The following is a 25,660-nucleotide window of genomic DNA, read 5'->3' as shown; positions in this document are numbered from 1 at the left end:
TCTGGCTACATCTCTTTTCTTAAGGGGTTATTCTCCTTCTTATGGAGATGTAGTCCCTTTCTTGGGACTTCTCCTGGATTCAGGAGGTTTGAACTGTGGGTTAACTTTCATAGAGGGGTGTCTCTCTGGGTTGTTATGTTCCATCTGGAGTCTTGCTGGCTCCAAGTTGCGACTTTGTTGGGCCTTTTTTGCTAGATCCTTTGGGTCTACGGCCTTGTCGGGTTGCACCCGTGCTCTGGGGGGATGGCTGTGGCCATTCTTCTGCTCGTTTTTGAGCTGGTTTTCGGGGTTCTTCTGTTTCCCTGTTTCGATCCGCTGATGCTGGGTTGGTCCGGCTGGGTGTGGGTTCTGAGAGACGTTGTTATTTTCAGGATCTAGGTGGGCATAGTTGCTAGCTCCCTAGGCTTACAGGCAGAGGGTCCAGGATTACACCTCCTTCGGGCTCTGGGTGTAACCTCTCCTCCTCGGGGGGTCTTGATTGAGGTTCTGTGTTCCCCTTTTTTAGAACTGTGTGTAGGTCTGGCGGCTTAGGTTGCCTAGTATAACAAACACAAATAGAACTAAACCACTCTCAATGTGTTAAAGCAACTTAAAGATGAGATCTCTACAATCTCCCCAAGAAATACTTAGTAAAAACAAAAAGAAGCGCTAAAAGCAAAAACACATAGATCAGTAGGGATAAACAGGATGTAGGAAATTTATTCTATACAATATAATAAAAATAATAATAAAATTACATATTCAGCCACCGGTGGTAAATAGTAGGTAAATAAGGTATTACCTCTGATACTTATAATGCTATATGCGTATGAGGTACCAAATAAAAAAAATATATAAAATGTGTTAATGTAAAAATGTAAAAATATAAAAAATTGCCAATCTCCTAAAAAAAGATTCTTGTAAAAACTCCCAGGATAATAATTCCAGTAGTTCCGAAGGAAGGATACAATGTTCCTTAATTAGTAACATTATGTGTCAAAAGTATCGATTTCAGCATGTATAAACAGTCATAAATGTAACAGTTCGTAGAGATTTGTAAAAACGGCCCCAATGTGGTTTTATATATTCGATGAAGTTTGCCTTTGTGCCAGGTAATATTCAGAAAAGGCTAAATATCTTCCGTATCCCACAAACATATCACTCTTACCGTCTATTTTTCACCTCCCAGTACCTTATGAAGACCGCTGTAGCGGCGTGCGCCTTGAGTGAGGATGGAAAGAGTCCACAGCTCCCCACCTGTAATTTTTTTGTGGGGCGTCCTTTTATTCTTCTGGCACATTTCACCTGATATTTCTTCTACTGGTATTGTTCCTTGGCTGAATGACTGGGGGATGAGGGGAGTGGGAGGAGTATTTAAGCCTTTGGCTGGGGTATCTTTGCCTCCTCCTGGTGGCCAGGTTCTTATTTCCCAAAAGTAATGAATGCAGCTGTGGACTCTTTTCCATCAGCAGAAAAGAAAATTATCAGGTAATTTATGTTTTTCAAATAAAGATACAAAGAGAATGAAGAAAAATGATAACAGGCGTAAATTAGAAAGTTGCTTAAAATTGCATGCTCTATCTGAATCATAAAAGAAAAACATTGGGTTCAGTACAGAGTGAATATTATTGCAATCCATTATAAAACATGAATTTTTTACATGCCCTGTAGTGATTATTACTAATCAATGTCCATTTTCAAAAACATATATGTTGTGCATTTTTTACTCTTAAAGGGACATAAAACACTGTTTTTTCTTTCATTAATCAGACAGCGCATGCAATTTTTTAATGGTCCAATTAACCGCTGTTATCTAATTTGCTTTGTTCTTTTGGTATCCTTTGTTGAAAAGAATAGCTAGGTAGGCTCAGGTGCAGCAAAGCACTACTTGGAGCTAGCTGCTGATTGGTGGCTGCATATATATGCCTCTTGTTTCACTCACTGGGGCATATTTATGATTGTGCGAGCGGACATGATCCGATATGGCAGATCATGTCCGCTGCACATCGATAAATGCTGACAGCATACGCTGTCGGCATTTATCATTGCACCAGCAGTTCTTGTGAACTGCTGGGGCAATGCCGCCGCCAGATTTGCGGCCACTAGCAGGGAGTGTCAGTTTCTGTCGATTTCTGTCCGCGGCCTTAGAGCAGGAGGACAGGTTATGGAGCAGCGGTCCGTACGGAACCTAATAAATATGCCCCACTGTGTTCAGCTTGCGCCCAGTAGTACATTGCTGCTTCTTCAACAAAGGATATCAAACAAACCAAGAAAATTTGATAATAGAAAAAATTGGAAAGTTGTTTAAAATTACATGTTCTTTCTGAATCATGAAGGAGAATGTTTGGGTTTCGTGTCCCTTTAAGAGCAAATGTGCAACTGCATTGATATATAGAATTCTAAGCATAAACAATAAAAGGAATTTTATGGATCAACATCATTCAAATCAACATATTTTGAAAAGTGGTAAAACTTTAAAGTGAAAGTAAAACCTTGCATTTTACAAACGCTAGGATTGACTTTTGAATCAAATAAAGGGGACTTTCATTCATGAAGTATAAGATGCTTCATGTAGAAAGCTCCATGGGCGCCAAGATTTACCGCACAGCTATTGGCTAAGAGGTGAAAACGTCACCTCTTAGCAAAAACATTTTTAGCCGTGTGCTGCTGTAGCAGCTAAGAACGGCGATCAGTTAAAACAAATACAATGAGCTTTCTACATGAAGTATCTTATACTTAATAAGTGAAAGTCCCCTTTATTTGTTTCAAAAGTCAATCCTAGCGTTTGTAAAACGCTAGGATTTACTTTCACTTTAAGGCTTTATTTGAACATCCCCAGGGGCCTATTTATCAAAGGTCTCCGTATTCAGCATTGCACCAGCAGCTCACAAGAGCTGCTGGTGCAACGCCACCCCCTGCAGACTTGCGGCCAATTAGCCTCCAGCAGGGGGTGTCAATTAACCCAATCATACTCGATCGGGTTGAATTCCGGTGACTCCTGTCCGTCTTCTCAGAGCAGGTGGACAGGGTTATGGAGTAGCGGTCTTTAGACCGCTGCTTCATAACTGCTGTTTCTGGCGAGCCTGAAGACTCGCCAGAAACACGGACCCGCAAGCTCCGTTCAGAGCTTGACAAATGGGCCCCATTGTGTCTACTTCTTGTGCAATAAAAATGGTTCAGTGCATAATACAGTATGATTAGATAAAGACAAAAGATGGAGGTGTGAATGTGCTACAAGTATGTGGTAGATTATATGATTATGCAGTACTATTTCTCCCTTAACTCAATATTCATGGTGTTTGCCATTTTAATAACATTTTTAACAAGAGCAAAAAGTAAACATAAGCACTAATGTAAACTTGTAAATATGTATTTCTTGGATAACGGAAAGTGATACATTTTGTTAACAGATTGATTTTGGTTCAGTTTATTTAAATGATTTTTGCTCTTTGGATATAGGCAGATAATATTTATTTATTTGATGTTCTCATTAAGACCACTCATGACACCCAGATGATTAGTACATAGGGCTATATTTATCACAAGGTAAATACCCAATCAGTTGCAGGCTTGCTCATTCGAGCCTGCAACTGATATTTATTAAGCAACGGTATAAACTGCAACTTCATAAACCCTCTCTGCCAGCTGGAATTGTGGATGAAAATCACCTTGGATTCATGCACAAGTGTAGGGGGTGGCATTGCACAAGCGTTCATTCGAGCATTGATGAGTGCGGGCAACATATGCGCCCCACAATCTGCGATGTGAATCCTGTCCATTCGCAGATTGATAAATCTACCCCTATGAGCAAGATTTATCAAATTGCAGGCGGACATGATACACTGAAGCTAAAAGGTGGCGGACAAGTTAAAGGGACATTTCAGTCAAAATGTAAATGCACATAGATGAATTACATCTTTGAATAGAAACATATTTACAATATACATGCATTGGTAAAGATGCTTCTAGTACAAGTTATCACTGTTTTTGTGTTAACATTTTTCTCTGCACGTGCATGTGAAGCATAGCTAGATATTCTCATTGCTTCAGCATTTTAAATACTGCAGCTGCTCAGAACACCAGAGGGGCTTGTATAATGTCAGCAATTAACAAATTGAGTTATTACCAGAAAGTACAAGCACCTTAGGCTCACTGAGCAAGTGCTGTGTTTAAAATGCTGGTGCACGGTGCATACTTAAATACACCTTTGAAACAGCTGTAGCTTTTATTAGAAGCATTTTTGCTAATACATGCATGTTACACATATGCTTCTATCCAAAATTGAAATGCATCTACGTGGATTCCAATTTTGGCTGGAATGTCAATTTAAGGAGCAGCGGACTTTCGACCGCTGCTTCTTAACTTAGGTTTCCGGCACCCTATAGTGTAAGAGTATATCCATGTTACAATAAGCAACTTGTCTACTTGTACATTTTTTTGGTATAGTAGTAATAGGAATATGCATTGCCGAACTAATTAAGAAATTGCTGCTGTCAAAATATCATTTTCTTTTCACTCAGTATTAGTACAGATTGTTGATAAAGAAAAAAAACATACAGGTGTTTTCTGTCCTTAGCTTCCTCCTTGGTGACGTGAATCCAAGTTTCATTAAAAGCTTAAGCTGTCAGTCTGCAGAATTTAAGGCGAGCTTGAGTTTTGTTTAGCTTCTTATCCCTCCCTGTTTTCTTTGCAGAATAGCCCTGGAGGAAAAGTGAGTCAGCTGGGGTGAGGAAAAAGGGAATCATTTACTCTACCCACACATTGCAATCTCTCTATTCAGCCTCTATGTATAAACATTTTTATGGTCTTTTGTATTTGTCACCTACTGAATATTTACATTGTAGAATTCATAGAATTTAAGCAATTATTATTATTCCACATTAGTCAGGGCACCTGGAAAGAATGTTAAACCAAAATTGACACCCAGTAAAAGAGCAGATATATAGATAGATATATAGATAGATAGATAGATAGATAGGTAGATGGAACTAGACAAATCCTGGGACGGAGGGGGGAACAAATTTATCTGCTACTGCCATACATTAAATGGACAATATACCCCAAATTCAGATTCAGATAGAGGCCCCTAGTTATCAAGCCGTCAACCTCAAATACGCTGGAATTCCGCAGCGTATTTGTGGCGAGGCTGATTCGCTGCAGTTATCAAGCACTACAGCCCGGCAAAAGTAGAATTTAGTGACGTAAGCTTTGATCCGCCGGACTCAGTCCGACACAGATCGATTCTTACGTCACTCCAGATGTTCCAAACACAAGTTCGGCACAATCTGACTACTTTTGCTAGTTATCAAAAAACTAGCAGGTACGCTCGGCACTTTTCCGGCCCATGTACCTGGTTTTCAATCCGCCGCCCTGGAGGTGGCGGATCCCATAGGAATCAATGGGAGTCTGAACATAGCGAAAGTTCATGTTCGCTGCTGCCCGACATCCCATTGATTCCTATGGGAGCTGTCTACACCTAACACCCTAACATGTACCCCGAGTCTAAACACCCCTAATCTGCCCCCCTACACCGCCACAACTAAATAAATGTTTTACCCCCTAAATCGCCGCTCCCGGAGCCCACCGCCACTCTAATAAACTGATTAACCCCTAAACCGCCGTTCCCGGACCCTGCCACCACTACAATAAATATGTTAACCCCTAAACCGCCGCTCCTGGACCCCGCAGCCACTACAATAAATATGTTAACCCCTAAACCGCCGCTCCCGGACCCCGCCGCCACCTACATAATACCTATTAACCCCTATCCTGCCCCCCTACACCGCCGCCACTATAATAAATTTATTAACCCCTATCCTGCCCCCCCTAACTTGCCGCCACTATAATAAAATTATTAACCCATAAACCTAAGTCTAACCCTAACACCCCCTAACTTAAATATTAATTAAATACATCTAAATATTATAACTCTTATTAACTAAATTAATCCTATTTAAAACTAAATACTTACCTTTAAAATAAACCCTAATATAGCTACAATATAAATAATAATTATATTGTAGCTATCTTAGGATTTATTTTTATTTTACAGGCAAATTTCAATTTATTTTAACTAGGTACAATAGTTATTAAATAGTTATTAACTATTTAATAGTTACCTAGTTAAAATAAAGACAAATTTACCTGTAAAATAAAAACTAACCTAAGTTACAATTACACCTAACACTACACTATCATTAACTAAATTATTCCTATTTAAAACTAAATACTTACCTGTAAAATAAACCCTAAGATAGCTACAATGTAATTAATAATTACATTGTAGCTATTTTAGGATTTATATTTATTTTACAGGTAACTTTGTATTTATTTTAGCTAGTTAGAATAGTTATTAAATAGTTATTAACTATTTAATAACTACCTAGCTAAAAGAAATACAAAATTACCTGTAAAATAAATCCTAACCTAAGTTACAATTAAACCTAACACTACACTATCATTAAATTAATTAAATAAATTAACTACAAATAACTACAATTAAATACAATTAAATAAACTAACTAAAGTACCAAAAATAAAAAAAAACTAAGTTACAAAAAAAAATAAAAAATAAGTTACAAACATTTAAAAAATATTACAACAATTTTAAACTACTACTGATCCAATCAGCCAATCAGATTGAGCTTGCATTCTATTGGCTGATCGGAACAGCCAATAGAATGCAAGCTCAATCTGATTGGCTGATTAAATCAGCCAATCAGATTTTTCCTACCTTAATTCCGATTGGCTGATAGAATCCTATCAGCCAATCGGAATTCGAGGGACTCCATCTTGGATGACGTCACTTAAAGGAACCGTCATTCGTCGTTAGTCCGTCGGTAGAAGAGGATGGCTCCGCTTCGGCTCGTCTGAAGATGGCTCCGCTCCGGATGGATGAAGATTGAAGACGCCGCCTGGATGATGACTTCAATTGAATGGAAGACTTCTTCAGCGCCCCTTGGATGATGACTTCAATCGGATGGAAGACTTCTTCAGTGCCCCTTGGATGATGACTTTGGCCGCTGCGGATGTCCTCTTCTGTTCCATCGGTGGTCGGCTGGCTGAAGACGGCTAAAGGTAGGATGATCTTCAGGGGGGTAGTGTTAGGTTTATTTAAGGGGCGTTTGGATTAGAGTAGGGGTATGTGGGTGGTGGATTTTAATGTTGGGGGGGGTTGTATTTTTATTTTAAAGGCAAAAGAGCTGATTTCTTTGGGGCATGCTCCGCAAAAGGCCCTTTTAAGGGCTGGTAAGGTAATAGAGCTGTTAACTTTTTAATGTAGAATAGGGTAGGGCATTTTTTTATTTTGGGGGGTTTGTTATTTTATTAGGGGGCTTAGATTAGGTGTAAGTAGTTTAAAATTGTTGTAATATTTTTGAAATGTTTGTAACTTATTTTTTTTATTTTTTTTGTAACTTAGTTTTTTTTATTTTTGGTACTTTAGTTAGTTTATTTAATTGTATTTAATTGTAGTTATTTTATTTAATTAATTTAATGATAGTGTAGTGTTAGGTTTAATTGTAACTTAGGTTAGGAATTATTTTACAGGTAATTTTGTATTTCTTTTAGCTAGGTAGTTATTAAATAGTTAATAACTATTTAATAACTATTCTAACTATCTAAAATAAATACAAAGTTACCTGTAAAATAAATATAAATCCTAAAATAGCTACAATGTAATTATTAATTATATTGTAGCTATATTAGGGTTTATTTTACAGGTAAGTATTTAGTTTTAAATAGGAATAATTTAGTTAATGATAGTGTAGTGTTAGGTGTAATTGTAATTTAGGTTAGTTTTTATTTTACAGGTAAATTTGTCTTTATTTTAACTAGGTAGCTATTAAATAGTTAATAACTATTTAATAGCTATTGTACCTAGTTAAAATAAATAGAAATTTGCCTGTAAAATAAAATAAATCCTAAGATAGCTACAATATAATTATCCTATATTATAAAAGGCCAAGTGTGTTTGTCTGAAGCTGTCATGCGCAGCCGCAGTAGAGACAAACACACTTGGCCTTAGATCCCAGACACCTCGCGCGCACAGCTGACAGCAGAGAATAGAGCTTTGCACGCGCACCCACCCGAGAGAGAGAGAGAGAGAGATCGGCAGGATAGGGGTTAATAAATTTATTATAGGTGGCGGCGGTATAGGGGGGGCAGGATAGGGGTTACTAGGTATAATGTAGGTGGGGGTGGGCTCCGGGAGCGGCAGTTTAGGGGTAATACATTTATTATAGTTGCGGCGGGGTCTAGGAGCGGCGGTTTAGGGGTTAATAACTTTATTTAGTTGCGGGGGCCCCCAGGGGCGCCGGTATAGGGAGTAGAACAGTGTAGTTTAGTGTGGGTGCTTAGTGACCGGCTAGCAATAAAGCTGGGAAAAAGCCGAAGAGCAGCGAGATCGGATGAGTGATAACTATCACAGTCCGCTGCTCATCGCCCCATACTTGGTGCGCGGCTTTTTGACAGCTTTATTGATAACTTTGGCGAGATTATTCAGGTCCGCGGTGGCAATGGTAGGCGAGCTTAGGCGGGCGTATTGGGCCGGCAAAGGCAGGTAAGTAGACACGTTGATAACTAGGCCTCATTGTGTGCAATCTTAAACAACTTTCTAATTTACGTTTATTATCCAAAGTTCTCCGGGTATCTTTTGTTGAAAAGCAAGTAAATTGGAAACTTTTTAATATTTTATGCTCCGTCTGAATCACAAAATAACATTTTTGGGTTTCATTTCCCATTAAATTCAACTGAGCATTACCTATTAAAATACTTAGCATTTTGGTATGGCCCAATGAATTAGGCTAAAATTTGCCAAATTTACTCACATTGATGGGGCTCTATTTATTAAGCAGCGGATGCTGCTTTGGAGCCCCATCCGTTCAGACTCGTCTGAAATGGATGTTAAGAAGCAGGTGGCGGATTGAAATCATCCCGATCCGATCTGGTTAATTGACAGCCACTGCTAGCAGCCGATTGGCCGTCAGTGAGCAGGGGTCGGCATTGCATAAGCATTTTACTAGAAATGCTTGTGCAATGTTAAATGTCGACAACGTATGCTAAGATCCAGACACTGCTGCCTAGAGGACTTTTCTATCAAAAGCCATTTTTTGAAGAATTAAAAAACCATTAACGTGGTAGCATTTAGAAAAAAGTATGGAAGAATAATTATTTTGCTGCCTTGCAAAATAGTTCAATAGAAATCTCATTTTAAAAGGTTCAGGAAGAGGAAACGGATTTACTTGAATGGTCTGAAATGCATTTTTGTTGGGACTTTTCTGCCACCATATAAACCCTGAATCAAAAGAATTAGCGAGGAAGCTAAAGTAACAGACGTTTCCCTTTACGTGGACCCTAGAAATGAATAAACCAACTAGTGGATTGTCTAAAATACTTTGTGCTTCTAAGACATTGTAATGCTTCACTATCTCTGAATTATGTAGGGGCCTTTGTTTTGAATATTGTGGATTGGAAAAAGACAGAGTTTATCATTAAAACCGCATTATGCTATAGAAAAATAAGACAAGGGGTTAACAAGGAGGAGCAGATAATTCAGAAACTTTTCTGGCAAAAGATATTTCTAAAAGAAACAATACCTTCCAATATAAAAGCTGAATAAGCACACTATGTGCATAAGCTTAAAAGTGGAGACCTGCAAAACACTTAGAACCAAATTAAGGATCCAAAGGGAAAATTGATTTAACCCCTTAAGGACCACATCACTTTTCCATTTTCTGTCCGTTTGGGACCAAGGCTATTTTTACATTTCTGCGGTGTTTGTGTTCAGCTGTAATTTTCCTCTTACTCATTTACTGTACCCACACATATTATATACTGTTTTTCTCGCCATTAAATGGACTTTCTAAAGATACCATTATTTTCATCATATCTTATAATTTGCTATAATTTTTTTTATAAAATATGATAAAAAAATGGAAAAAAACACACTTTTTCTAACTTTGATCCCCAAAATCTGTTACACATCTACAACCACCAAAACACACCCATGCTAAATAGTTTCTAAATGTTGTTCTGAGTTTACAATGTTTACATGTTCTTTGCTTTTTTTGCAAGTTATAGGGCCATAAATACAAGTAGCACTTTGTTATTTCCAAACCACTTTTTTTCAAAATTAGCGCTAGTTACATTGGAACACTAATAACTTTCAGGAATCCCTGAATATCCCTTTACATGTATATATTTTTTTTAGAAGACATCCCAAAGTATTGATCTAGGCCCATTTTGGAATATTTCATGCCACCATTTCACCGCCAAATGCAATCAAATAAAAAAAATCGTTCACTTTTTCACAAATGTTTTCAAAATTTTTAGGTTTCTCACTGAAATTATTTACAAACAGCTTGTGCAATTATGGCACAAATGGTTGTAAATGCTTCTTGGGGATCCCCTTTGTTCAGAAATAGCAGACATATATGGCTTTGGCGTTGCTTTTTCGTAATTAGGCCGCTAAATGCCACTGTGCACCACACTTGTTTTATGCCCAGCAGTGAAGGGGTTAATTAGGGAGCATGTAGGGAGCTTGTATGGTTAATTTTAGCTTTAGTGTAGTGTAGTAGACAACCCCAAGTATTGATCTAGTCCCATTTTGGTATATTTCATGCTACCATTTCACCACCAAATGCGATCAAATAAAAAAAAAACGTTATATTTTTTTTGCCAGTACACAGTTTACAATAAAATATTGTTGTTTTTTTGTTTAGTTTTTTCATATTTTTCTGTAGTGTAGCTTCCCATCAGGATCTCTTCCACCGCTTGAAGTAACCAACGACGTACATGGTACGTCCTTAGTTATTGAGGACATTTTTTTGTAGGACGTACCCTGTACATCGTTGGTCCTTAATGGGTTAAGTAATGGAATTCTGCCTAAAGCTTGGATAAAGCTTTGAATATAAGGAAGCTTATACATTTTCATGCAGTATAATGCAGAAAAGTGCTGTAGTTTGGCCTTTTAAAGAGCTAGCAGATAAACCTTTATCAAAGTATTTTTTTAAAAATTGAAGAATTCCAGTAATTATAACCAAATATCATATATAATCTATTTTTTTACAATAGGAAATAAAAACTCTCCACATTTCATGATTGATTTTTTGGCCTAAATTATGGTTTGAAAGCCTACAAAAACTTTTGTGTTTTAAAACAGATCAATCTCCAAGCCTTTTAGTTAAGATACTCAAGATCCTTAAGATAGAAAGGACCTTAAGATAATAGGACATGTCAAAGTGGAATAGACCATGAAGGGATTCTGGACAACTGGACCAGATCCTCGAACCAAGTTTTGTGCCCCTAAGTAGGAGCAATCAGAATTACTGATGAGAACTCTTGACTGGTATTAAGTAACACTCTTGGCAGCAAACTGTAGGAGGAAAAAAGAAAGAAAGACAAATTGATCCGGGAACTGCTACAGCATCTATAAACCCCGCCTGAGGATCCCTGGATCATGCAAAATATCTGGAAGCCATGAGGTCTATCTCCCGTAGACCCCAAAGATCTACAATCAGGTTGAAAAGTTTGAGATGAAGAGACTATTCCCCTGAAAGAAGGGATTGTAGACTGATATAATCTGCTTCCCATTTTAACACACCTGGGATTTGGATTGGAAAATATTGTACAGAGATTGTTTTCTGTCTAAGACAAAAATCTGGACACCTCCATTATCCCTAGGAAACTGTGAGTTCCTCCTTGCTGATTGATATAGTCCACTCCTGTAACACCATCAGATTGAAACAGAGATGTTTCTTCTTTCGGTAGGGGCCAACTCTCAGGGACACTGAAGCTTTCACAGAGTACTAAATTATTTATTGGTAACCTTACCTCCTAAGGAAACCAAACTCCTTGTGCCACCCCCATCTGCACCCCAACCCAAGATACTTGCATCTGTTGTCCAAGTTGGGATATGAAGAATGCGCCCAGAGAAATGGGTGATTTATCCACCAGAGACTGTCTGACTTGGATTCTAAGGGGATTCTGTGAGAAATCTGAGTGTAGTCCTTGCACCATCACCAAAGCATGCAAAGCTGAAGATGTCGCATGTAAAGCTGTGCAAAAAGAATAGCATCTACTGCTATTATATAACACATCCATGCACAGAGCTACTGTAGAATTGGAGAGAGATTGAAAATTTACACAAGCTGTCTCTAGCTTTAAATGGACACTGAACCCAATTTTCTTCTTTCATGATTCAGATAGAGCATGCAATTTTAAGCAACTTTCTAATTTACTCCTATTATCAAATATTCTTCATTCTTTTGGTATCTTTATTTGAAAAGCAAGAATGTAAGTTTAGATGCCGGACCATTTTTAGTGAACAACCTAGGTTTTTCTTGCTGATTGGTGGATAAATTCACCCACCAATAAACAAGTGCTGTCCAGGGTCTGAACCAAAAATTGCCTGGCTCCTTAGCTTAGATGCCTTAATTTTCAAATAAAGCAAGAGAACGAAGAAAAATTGATAATAAGAGTAAATTAGACAGTTGCTTAAAATTGCATGCTCTATCTGAATCATGAAAGAAAAAAATTGGGTTCAGTGTCCCTTTAAACTCCTTTGATCTGTTACAGAATATCTTATACAAATTGAGTTGATAAAAGTTCCTAGGAAAGAGACCCTGGAAAGAGGAGAAAATAACTCTTTAGAACATTGATTTTATAACTATGCTTGTGAAGAAGCACAAAAAATTTGTATGACATACAGCTAAAGTTAAGATGGAGCCTGAACCAAGATATCCTCCAGGTATGAAGAAATACCTTGAGCTCTTATCACGGACAGGAGCGTTCCAACAATTTTGTTAAATGTTCTGGGAGCTGTAGCCCAGTGCCAATGGAAGAGCAACCAACTGAAAGTGTTTGGTCTGAAAGGTAAACCTTAGAAAAACTGGTAGTGGACTCTGTGGATAGGAGTATGAAGTTAAGGGATATGAATGTAAGCATCCTTCAAAATCTATGGAGGACGTATACTGTCCCTGCTGAGCAAAAGGGAGAATAGTCCGACTTCTATCCATTTTGAAAGAAGAAACCCTGAGGAAACTTTAAGATTTTTTTAAACCTAGAAAAGGCCTGTAAGACCCCTATTTCCTGGGAACAATAAAAAGATTTGAATAAAAACCTTCACCTTATTCCAACATAGGAACTGCACTATTACTCCTATGAGTTACAAGTCTAGTACCGACAGAAGTATAGCATATACTTTTGTAACACAAGACAGAATAAATCTTCTTCTGGAAGGTCTTCTTTGAAGCCTAATTTGTATCCCAGGAAAACTAAATTTAAAACCAGAAGATCTCAAACAGACTGATACCAGGTACCAAAAAGAAGGTGTAATCTGTCCCCTAACAGCAGAGACTCTGGAACAGGGGCTGCACCTTAAAGGGATACTAAACCCAAACATTTTCTTTCGTGATTCAGATAGAGCATGCAATGTTAAGCAACTTTCTAATGTACTCCTATTATTAAGGCACATTTGAAAGAGGAAGAAGGCTTTTCTTAACTAATTAGCCTTATTCCAATTGGGATTGGTCTTCCAGGAAGGTCAGGAAGAAGCTTGTTTCTGAGAGCAGGGAGAGGATTTTAGTTCCTAGATTTATGAAAGGAACAAAAACAACTGATTGCTCTATTCTTTCCTGCGGAAGAAAGACTTCCTTCCTTCAAATACAGTAGAAATAATGGTGACTAGACAAGATCCAAACAAAGGGCCAGATTAAAAGTCGAGTGCAATATATTGCTTTCGCTAATGTAAGCTGGTATTACAGGTGAGGGGCAATATGAACGTGACCTTGCGTTCGCATTGCATAGAAGCCTTACACTCATGAAAGTGCGATTCTATAGACTCCAATGGGAGCCTCATTTTGATGCCGTCAGAGACAGTATCAGAATATTGCGCAGCGAAGGGATAAGTAGCACAACGATGGAACCGTTTTTTTTAAATATGTATGTATATGACTATATACATATATATATGTATGTGTTATTATGTGTATTTACACATATTAACACAAAATATATATGTATATTGTCATACACATATATTTTTACTGGGAACACATAGTTCCCATAGACTGCAATGTAAAGGTACTTTTCAGTGCCTTTTTTTTTTTTTCTAACACCCACTCCTAACAACTCTAGATCCAAAAAACTGCCTAGGGCAGTTGTTTCTTATTTTCTTAAAAATTTTACTTTTTTTTTAAATAAAAAACTATAATGCTCTCCATTTTTGGGGGCATTTAGGGCACTTTTAGAAAATTAACTAGAGATCGGATCTCTGCTTAATTTTCTGGGCGCTAATTGCTACCGCAAGCTTGCGGTAGCAATAACCAGCCACTTAGCTTTCGCTAATGTGAGCTGATATTACAAGTTAGGGGCGATACGAACGTGACCTTGCGTTCGCATTGCATGGAAGCCTTGCGCTCATGAAAGTGCGATTCTATAGGCTCCAATGGGAGCCTCATTTTGATGCCGTCAGAGACAGCATCAGAACATTGCGCAGTGAAGGGGTAAGTAGCGCAACAATGGAAGCGTTTTTTTAAATATATATGTATATGACTATATACATATATATCTATGTGTTATTATGTGTATTTATACATATTAACACAAAAATATATATGTATATTGTCATATACATATATTTTTACTGGGAACACATAGTTCCCAAAGACTGCAATGTAAAGGCACTTTTCAGTGCCGTTTTTTTTTTTTTTTCTAACACCCACTCCTAACAACTCTAGATTCCAAAAACTGCCTAGTGCAGTTGTTTCTTATTTTTAAAAAAAATTTACTTTTTTTTTAATAAAAAACTATAATGCCCTCCATTTTGGGGGGCATTTAGGGCACTTTTAGAAAATTAACTAGAGATTGGATCTCTGTTTAATTTTCTGAGCGGTAATTGCTACCGCAGGCTTGTGGACGCTCAATAATTTAGTGCTTTACTTGTAATTTAGCCCAGCGAAAGAGGTAAGTAACACATCGATGGGCAGCATTTTTAAATATATATGAATATATACATATATATGTATGTGTTAATATTATGTATACACATATTAACAAATACATATATATCTATATAAGCATATACGTATATATTTACATTGTAGTCTATGAGAACACACAGTTCTATAGACCCCAATGTAAAGGCACTTTTCACTCCAACCAACTTTAATGCCCCAAAACTGCCTAGTGCAGTGGTTTTTTTATTGAAAAACTATAATGCCCTCTATTTGAGGGCATTTGGGGGACTTTTAGAAAATTTACCAGAGATCGGATCTCTGGTTAATTTTCTAAACGCTAATTGCTACCACGATTTTGCGGTAGCAATAACCATCCACTTGTAATGGCTTTTTATTGTGTGCCTGCAAACGGGCAAATTTGCCTATTTGCGGACGCTCAATAATTTAATGCTTTACTTGTAATCTAGCCCTTAATGTTCTCTTGAAAAGGGAGATATATAAGTCTAGATATATTAACCATATCAGCTGACCATGATTTAAGCCTGATGATCCAACTGGTAGAACAGCCATATTTTTTGCCTTAATCTTGATTATATCAATAATCACATCACAATTGAAGACATTAGCAGATCTTATAAATAATAACTTATGTTGAAAAACGTCCTCTACAGAATCATCTGATAATTCCTCGGATAAATTATCACACCATAGAGTAGAAACTGCAGCTAAACAAGTAATACTGATTGCTGGTCAGAACAATAAATGCACTTGTTAAAATTATTTTACTGAGAAAAGACTCTAATTCTTGGTCTATAGAGACTTTCAAAGAAGTTTTATCCTCTAGGCGAATAGTAGAACAACTAGCTGAAGAAATAGCCCCATCCAACTAGGAATAGTTTCCTAAAACTCTTAACAGCAGGTAAAGGAAACATTTTCACATTTTGAAGCTGGATTTTAAGGAATACCTTTTTGTAAATATTCCTTGTATTATTTGTTTAATAGCTTCAGGAATCAGAAAAAGTTCTGGAGTCTTAGCAGAATGGTGGAAATTCAAGTCCAGAAACTTGATAGACTTTTCCTCCTGAGTTTTAGAGTCCTGTACACCTAGAGTATATAAGGCCTCTTTTAGTAGCGTGCGAAGATGTTCAAGTTTGAACATGAAATTAAGGATTCAGGATCTTGATTAGTGACCGACTCCTGGTCATCTGAACCCATTTCACCCTCAGAAGACACATCTGAAAAGTCAGGACCTGAATCAATAGTCAATAAATCAGTAGTTTAGCTGATCTGATTCTTTGAGATTCAGAGATGTTAGATAAGCTGACTGTATGTTGAGCATCAGACATAGTACTTTTGCTCTTACTTGGAGAAGGTATGGCTGACAACCTCTCAGAAACTGTAGAGCGCAGAAATCTTTAAAACCTGGAGTAAAATCTGTATTACTCACTAGTACCGACAGAGGTAAACCAGATACCCTTAGAGGCAAGAAGAGTAGTAGGATGCTTAGCATGCCTAAAAAGATCCATATAAGTATTGCAAGGCTGAGCTGAAGGAGTTACAACTACATGTTTGCAATACACACATTTAAAGGGCCATAATACCCAAATGTTTAAACACTTGAAAGTGATGCAGCATAGCTGTAAAAAGCTGATTAGAAAATATCACCTGAGCATCTCTATGTAAAAAAGAAAGATATTTTACCTCAAAAGTTCCTCAGTAGCCACCTCCCATTGTAAAGGATTTCTAAGCAGCATTTTAGTGTGTTTGTCCTGGGACATCTGAAGGGACTAGCATCGTGCACTCTCATATTATTTCACCAATCAGGTAAAGGAAGCTTACTATGAAATCTCATGAGAGTTAAGTCAAATCTCATGAGATCACAGTAAGAGTTCATGACCTCAGCACTGCTGATGCTGATTGGCTGCTGTTCATTTCTTCATTTTTTTAAATTTGTTTACCTGCAGCTGGGAGCAGCTGAGTATAACTTTTTACACAGAACTTACTCTGTTGAGCTGAGGAAATTGTGAGGTAAAATATCTTCCTTTTTTACATAGAGATGCTCAGGTGATATTTTCCTGTCAGCTTTTTACAGTTATACTGCATCAGTTTCAAGTGATTTAGCATATGAGTATTATGTCCCTTTAAACTAAGTAAATAAATAAAAAGCAATGGATCTAACTTCTAAGAAAGTGAACAGTTGCAGTATGCTTCCTTTTTAAGGATAACAAATACAGACAAATAGGAAAAATTTAAAATTACTAAAGTTTTTTTGTTTTTGAAATAAATTTTATTAGATTTTTATATATAAAAAGAAAAATATAACAATTACAGTGATTCTTACACAGATTATACAGTAAGTGCATGTCAAACACAGAGTTTACAATTTCAATTGTTGACATAGAAGAGGATTATGCAAACATCTTTACAAATAAACCATCCCTGTTTATAGTTATCTTCTACATCTAAATCGAACTAGTTTAGGTCGGGATTGGAGTCCGGTCTACCAATCTTCGAGTTTCCCAATGTAGTGCCTTAGAGTACATGATCCACGGTTCCCATATTTCTAAAAAGAGCGTTTTTTGGGCCAGTAAATCAGCTGATATGCTAGATAATTGGTAAATATAATATATTTTACGTAAAATAAAATTGTAGTCTGGTATTTCTCTCTTCCAATACCGAGCTATGCGCAGTCTAGTTGCAGTACAAATTGTCATTGCTAGCTTGCTATTGTTCAGAGTGAGGCCTGATATTATGTCATGTAGTAAAGCTTGCATGGTAGTAAGATTTATTCTTTTGTGAAATATCTTGCTTAATAGTTCTGATGTTTAAGACCATATTTGTGTTGTTGAACTACATTGCCACCACATATGTATGTATGTATGTACCTGTCTATGTACACCCTCTGAAACATAGCTCCCTATTGGTGTCTACTCGTGGATGCAATCATGTAGGGTGCATATACCATTTGAATGCAGTTTTAATGTAATTTTCTTTCAAGTTTGTGCTTATCAAGAAAGAGCACCCTCTCTGTAGTGTAGCAACCCACTGATTTGTGGACCAGTTAAAATTGGAACCAATTGTGTCCATCTGTACTGTCAAGTTCAGGATAATGGGAATATGATAGGAATTAATTATTATTTATAGTGTCTGCGATTCTATATAGGCCTCTGTTGACCCATTTGCTTAACACCAACAATGGAATGGGGTTGGTTAAGGAGTCTAAAGGTGGAGCGTGGAGTAATCAGGATATATTTGGTTTTCAGTCTGTCCCATAGGTGAATAGTGTGTGCTATGGAGGAGAAGGATCTCCATGAGTGAGGTCTCGACTGTCTTTCTGCCCAGAGTAATTTACAAACTGGATTTACCTGCACTAAATCAGCTTCAAGTTGTACCCATCTAACTGTGGTGGTTGCAGTGTGCCATAATGCTGTCTGTGCTGTCCTAGCTGCGTAATAGTATGCTATTAATTGTGGAACTCCTAAGCCTCCTTGTGATTTATGTTTGGTGATGATGTTTTTATTAATGCATGGTTTCTTACCTTCCCAAATACATTTTTGAATTTCTCTTTGAATTTGAAGTTCAGCAATAGGAACCGAAACCTGTAGGGCTCTGAAGAGATAAAGTAGTTTGGGTAAAATAGTCATTTTAGCTACAATGATGCGGCCATAAAAAGAGATCTTTTCTCGTATCCATTTGGTTGTCGAATTTGGGAAAACATGGGTTTATAATTGAGGGCACATAAAGACTGTACGTTTTGTGACAGGATAACGCCAAGATATTTGAGGCCTTTTTTTTTTCCCATTTAAAACCAAAATTTATTTCCAATAGTTTTTTGTTTCAGGTGGTAAATAGATACTTAACCCCTCGCACTTGTCTTCATTACGTTTGTAGCCTGATATCTCAAAATTGTTTAAGATTTGGTATAGAGGAGGAAGGGACAGCAATGGTTTAATAATAGATAATATCACATAATCTGCGAATAGTGCTATCTTATATGTCGACTGTCCTACTTTGATCCCTGAAATGTCTGGGTTATTGCGTATTTTGGCCGTTAGGGGTTCTATGCTAAGTGCAAATAAAAGGGGTGAGTTTAGGTATAATCGATATCCTGGCTAGAATTAATTCTGATGGAATCTTAGCTCCTGTCATAATGGAATTGAAAATTCTAACAAGTTGTGGTGGTAGTATGTGTTTCATAATTTTGTAAAAAAAAAAATCCTGAGAAGGCGATTTTGGATGTTTTTTTAATTATTATGGCTTTAAGTACTTCTTGTAAGGTAATAGGTGAGTTAAGCTTATCTGACGCTTCCTCATTCAACTTAGGTAGGTGAAAGACTGCTAAGAATGTCAGGGTGTCTGATCTGGAGTGTTTATCTTATTGTTTATATGGTAGATTATATAACTTCTAATAGAATTCGGCAAAAGTATTAGCAATTTCTAGTGGGTTATTTGTGATTGACTCATCATGTTTTTGGATCTGTGGGATTGACGTGGTTCTATTGATATTTTTAATTTTATTAGCCAGCATCTTATCCGGTTTGTTTGCATATATAAAATAGTGGGCATCTAATATTTTTATTGACTTTAATACTTCTTGGTTGAGGAGATTATCTAATTATAACTTTGTAGCTCTCAGTTTTTCAGTTAATGCGGTAGTAGGGTTTAGTTTGTGTTGTGAGTTCTGATCTCAATTGTTCATGTCTGCTGTGTTGTATTTTCCTTTATTTGTTTCCCCCATAATTATTCCTCCTGTAAATGCTTTAAGTGCCCCTCATTTAAAGAGTGGGCTTGTAGATGTATTCTGGTTATCTTTTATGAATTCCTAGATATTTTTTTCTAAGCTCCTGTATGAATAGGGGGTCGCGCATTACAGTGGGGTTTAATGTCCAGGATTTAATACGATTGGGATTAAAAATTCCTGTAAACTTAGTTAAGACTAGCGCGTGGTCAGACCATGTGATATCTATAATTTGGGAACTGGATATTAATGTTTGCATCATTTGGCTAAGAAAAATATAATCATGGCTTGAAGAGGTGCCATGTACTGAAGAGTGAAAAGTAAAGTATCTCTCTCCTCCATGCATTGTCCTCCAGCTATCAGTTAGGTTGTGATCTAGCATAAAATCTAGTAAGAATTTTTGTGTTGGTTCCCCTCTAGTTTTAGCTGGGTTCTCTGTTCTGTCCCAATTTTGGTCAGCCACTAGATTAATATCTCCACCTAATATGATCCTGAACTTCTTCCATCGTGTTAACATTCTGGAGATTTTCGTTAAAAAGGTCTTTTGGGAATCATTCGGAGCATAAATATTCCCAATTATTACTGGTGTGCCCTGAATTTTGCACTGCAGGATTATATACTGTATCTGCCTTTAGGATCTATATTAACTGTGTCTTCCTGAAAGTTTAAAGTAGAATGTAGCAAAATGGAAACCCCACAGTGTTTTTTTATTCCTGGTTGCATGGTATTGTGTGGAGTAAGCGTGGTCCCAATATTTTGGTGGTGTTGTTTTTGCGAAATGCATTTCCTGGAGCAATAATTAGGTTAGCTCCTAGTCGTAGTCTAAGAGAGCTTTTTTTGCGTTTGGTGTAGACCCCTTACATTATGGGTCAAAATTTGAAGTGTCATTATTTATTAAGATTAATAGTGTGATATATGAGCTCAATAAAGTTAGGCGTCTTACTATTGTATTTCACAGAACTATGTTGCATGCTAGTATAGACCTCTCCAAGTAACCATCTGGCATGAGTCTCTGTGTAAAGAATCTGTGCAAGTAATTCAACACAATCTTGAAAAAAAAAAGAAGGAACTTTTAACACAATGACTTGTAGATGCATGAAAAATATACAATATAACATAGATAAATGTACTAGAATACACTGAATGATAAATCAGCAACCATTCATTAAAATACATATGTTAACACACTGTGGTAATTCCTCTCAGGTGTGAACCGAGAGGTTTAAGTTAAGAGTGTAGTAGAGGTAGAGATTAAATGGGGAATAGGGCCAGTTAGAGGGGGGGGGGGGGTTGGTAGAGGGAGAGGAGGGAGGGAGGGTATTAATGTGATCTCTCTGAAAATGACCTTCATAATCTAAATAAGTCGTCAATCTGTGAGATGAATTTATGAAGAATCATGAGGGAAATCTCTCTCTGTGAAGTAGCATAACTTATTGGACTGTAAAGGTAACTGTTAAATTCTCAAAATATCAAGCAAACTTCCCAGTGGTCAAGCGGGGTGTCTTTTTTAAATATGGGAAAGACAGATAAACAGAAGACATTTCTTTACTTGGTATCAGTGGGTAGGGAGTTGTGTTATCGAAAGTGGAATTGTGGTTATGGTGAATTAGAAGGTAGAGGGGAGGAAAGGAAGGAGGGGAGCAGGGGATAGGAAAAGTGGGAGAAAAGGGGAGAGTAAGCCAAAAAGGCAGAACCACTCTTAGGTGGAGCTAATGGTAAGTACGAACACCAGGAACTAAAGTGAACATTTTAAACAACAAATTAATTATCTGTCAACTGACAAGAGCTAAAATTTTAAAGCAATGGGTCAAGGACTCTCTACATATGATCAGGTGACAGCCCGCAAGGAAGCATTCTGGTTTTCATCACCCAATAAACTTTGTTTGGCTTTTTTGAGTTGACCAGCTTTCTGTACTGTGGACCAGGTCCAGTTTATTGACTTCCTAGGGTTCCGTTGAGGAATTTGGACATCAGATTTTTGAGTAGGAATGTTCAGCTTAGTAAGTAGAGAAAGTCCTTCTTGTAGAGTTGTACAGGTATATGTGTTGTCATTGTACTGGAATAACAGTTTGAAAGGGGATGCCCATCTTTACCGAATATTAGCCTCCTTGAGGGAGAGCAATACAGGTTTCAAGTCCCTTCTCTTTTTTAATGTGATTGGGGAAATATCGCAAATATCTACAATGTTGTTCCTTTATATTCTATCTAAGGTAGTTTTCATGCTTCTTGTAAGATCTGTTCTTTAATATGATGGTAATGCAATTTTAGTATTACATATCTGGAGGATGTTCCTGGGAGAGGTTTAGAAAGTGCTCTGTGGATTCTATCGAACAGTAGCATTGGAGGATCCAGTGATGGCCCAATCTTTTGAAATAGTTCCGTGATAGTAGTTTGGAGATCTTTATAGGTCTCGGGTAAATTTCTTATTCTCGAGTTGGATCTGCGAGATCTGTTTTCCAAATCTTCTAATTGTGATTCCAATCTAGATATTTGAGTTTGTTGTTCTTCCATAGCGGTTTGGATTGTAGAAGATATATCCACTATTTCATCTACTTTTTCTTCCAATTCCACGGTTCTGCCTCCAATATCTTGGATATCGCTCTTGATCTCATGCATAGCAGAGCGTAGTTCTTCTTGAAAAGGAGCCTTTATTTGGGTCAAAAGTTCCTGATTTGAATTAGAACAAATGTCCGCCATAGAAGTGTCTGTGGGTGCTTCTTGCGAGTCTTCAATGGTGATGGAGGGAGTTTGACATTCACCCTTATGTTTTTTGAGCTGTGATTTAGGTAGACAGTGTTTAATGGTTTGATTTCTACTTTTCATAGTAGATATAAAGAGAGAGGGCGTATTTTGTAGTGGACAAATAAGTGTTTGTGGTTTCTTCCTTTTAGGTTCACTCTGTAGTTACAAAAGAGATCATGCTTTATTGTGTGACAATAGTAAAGGTTGCTGACTTCAGTGTGTTCTACAGAATCATATTCACATGGTGTTGAATATAGGGGAATATGGAGGTACAGAGCTAGAGGGAATGGTTGCACCACTTTATGTCTTCTCAGGTAATCTTCCACTTCGGTATCTCAGTTGCTTCTAGATTACTTGCCTAGAGCAAGCAAGGAAGGAAAGAACAATAGATTTCACTCGCTGAGAAGATCCCTCAAATAGCTTATCTTATGAACTGTTTACTTCATCTCAGTGTGTAGAAGTGTGGTATTGTTTGGTTAAGGTCAGTAAGAATTATGGTGTCCTTCATTTTCCTGCAGTATACCTCACAGGTGGTTTATGCGGATTAATTGTATGATGCTGAGCAAATCCCCAGAATTTTTATGGCTCATCTCTTTGGATCTTTGCAGTTTTGTCAATTAGCAGACCAACCATCCAAGATAACTGTTTGGGGCACCTCTCTCCAGGGTTAATTGTCTCCACTTGATGAAGTAGGGAAAGGTCTGGGGATATGACCCACCTGTAGGACACAGCTGGGAAATGAAGGAGAGAAGGTGCCCTTTTACGAAGGTTTTAAGATGTCTTGAAAAGTTCAGTAAATTTACAACCCAAAAGTGTGACCCGGCAATTGCAGAGTGATGGATTTATAGTTTTATTGGGAAAATGCAGTCTAAAGTAAAGTTTCTGTGTTAGTCGAGGCCTACAGAATGTTTAAGACAGTTCCTTTAGATTAGTTTCACTGGACCTAGACCTACATTTAAAGTGGTAGTATAAGGGATGATTGCTAAAATGTGTTTGTATTGGTAGTGAAAACCACTTACCCACTTTTTGTTCTGCCGGACTGTGGAGAGATCGTAGTTTTCGTGCCAAAGTCGCGCTTATCTAATGTATCCCTGATGATGTACGGACCCTTAGTTCCTTTTCCTGTAGCTCCGGAGCGGATCCCTGGCCCTCCGATGCCTTGTAAATGATGATTGTGGGTGACAGAAAATGTATAGATCATGGTAGTGATCTTGTTGATTGTGTATAGATAAGTCCCCTTTTTTTCCGGCCTTGTCCAATTCTCTTTGTAGATTTTCACTTGTGCAGTGGATGTTTCTTACTCCGGAGCGAAGCCCTGACCCTCTGGAGTGTATTAAGGTCTGTGTCGCAATAGAGTTCTTAATCCGGTCAGGATTTTTTTCAGATGCGGCCCGCTACGTGGGCTATCTCTGTTAGAGTGTCGCGCCCCCTCCAAATACGAGAGGTTCCAAACTTTTTGACGCTGCTATTCTGTTAGGACCAGAATATATATGAAGTCTTTCTTTAAAGGATTACATTTGTAAAGTTCTATTTTGACTTTTGATGGATTTTAATGATTTCAAGAGCTGGAGCTCTGCAAAGATGCGTCTCTTTACTTCAGAGTCTAGTTCCATCCTCCAAAATTATTAAAGATGTGTTTTGAACATTGCAAAGAATCACATAAGAGTCACATATGAATTACAAATTCAGGGTTCAAAATAATGTGAAAAGGGCAAGCAGGACTTTCTCAGTGTAATATATGCATTGCATCAACATAAATATAATTAAATATAATTTAAGGTACCTGGCTCTTAATAGACTCCTGAATCATACCCCCTCCATCCAGAGAAAGGAGAAAAAAACAGAAGCAGAATGACAGACCGTTAGTTAAAAAAAAAAACAACAACTTCACCAAAGTACAATAGCTTGCCGGGAAAAAAACAGTTGACTACTGTGCTACCGAATATCATTAAACTCTGTGCTGCAGACAATGTGGAGAGGGAGCGTACTAATTTTAAAACATGCACAAGTCACAATAGCATTGGGTCGCATATTTAAAATACATAGAAAGCTGGTGCACGCAAATAAAACTCAGTGATTGCACTCTAATAGTAAACAAATACATTAAAACGAAAGAGCAAAAAAAATTTAAAAATGTAAAATATGCAGAGTGCAAAAGAACTGATTACTCACAGCTGAAAGTAAAACATTTATAACATTACATAAAGAAATTTCCTGGGCCTAATAAACTACTAAAGCCTTAGGGGCCGATTTATCAAGCTCGATATGGATCTTGAGGCCCCTGTTTCCGCACGAGCCTTCAGGCTCGCCAGAAACAGAAGTTATGAAGCAGCGGTCTAAAGTTTGCTCCATAACTTGTCCGCCTGCTCTTAGGCCGCAGACAATAATCAACCCAATCGAATACGATCGGGCTGATTGACACCCCCTGCTAGTGGCCGCAAATCTGCAGGGGGCGGTATTACACCAGCAGTTCACAATCTGCGGTTACTGTCGATAATTAATCAATGTACGCTACATCGTATCATGTCCACTCGCACTATGATAAATTTACCCCTTAGTGTCTGTAAACAACATTCTCCCCAGCCTTTGATGTACCTCATGAATGGTGTACCTGCTAATAGCCTGTAGGATATGCCAGTGCATGTATTTGTTTACTTACTTTTAGATAAATCCAGTCTACCATGCTTACACACAGATACAGAAAATATCTAATCCTTCCAGTAGATAGCCCATCCAGTGCTGTGTTGTGTACATCACAGCAGATGATCTATTTAAGGAGTTTTTCGGCGAACCAACAGGAGGAAGCTAAGGAATCATTCCCTGCAAAACCTGAGGCAGGCTTGTGACTAACTCCTTCACCGGAATGGTTTCTGTCACTGCTTCAAAATCCAATCTACCCTCTGTCTTTCAGTAGCAGCTCTCTGAGGGGAAAATTGACCCCTTTCAGCCAAAAATCTGGAGCACGTTGATTCTTCTCCTCCAGTGATTAGCATACTGAGAGATGAGAGGGATTAAGAAATCTTGAAGTTTTGGTAAGCTTTGCCTCCACCTGGCTCATGGACTCTTACGACCTTAAGAAAGAAAAATCATACTATTATATAGTATATACAATATCTATCTATCAGATGGCCACATGAGGATTTTTAGCCAAAACGTCAATGTGAACTAAAGGACCAATCTTAATTGGAGAATTGAAAATTATTTTTGCATAATTTAATGACAAACAAATCTTTATTAAAATTAT

At 37.5% G+C, this 25,660-nt stretch overlaps 1 protein-coding gene across 1 annotated transcript in view; it reads left to right on the top strand.

The window, feature by feature from the left end:
* STPG1 (sperm tail PG-rich repeat containing 1) overlaps positions 1-25,660 on the top strand; it is a 362,003-nt gene that overhangs the window by 180,833 nt on the left and 155,510 nt on the right. The gene's annotated exons all lie outside the window — the stretch shown is intronic.

Source organism: Bombina bombina, chromosome 3 (assembly GCF_027579735.1).
Source record: "Bombina bombina isolate aBomBom1 chromosome 3, aBomBom1.pri, whole genome shotgun sequence".
Taxonomy (NCBI): Eukaryota; Metazoa; Chordata; class Amphibia; order Anura; family Bombinatoridae; genus Bombina; species Bombina bombina.
The sequence above is the reverse complement of the archived record's forward strand: the minus strand, read 5'-3'. Positions and strand labels throughout refer to the sequence as shown.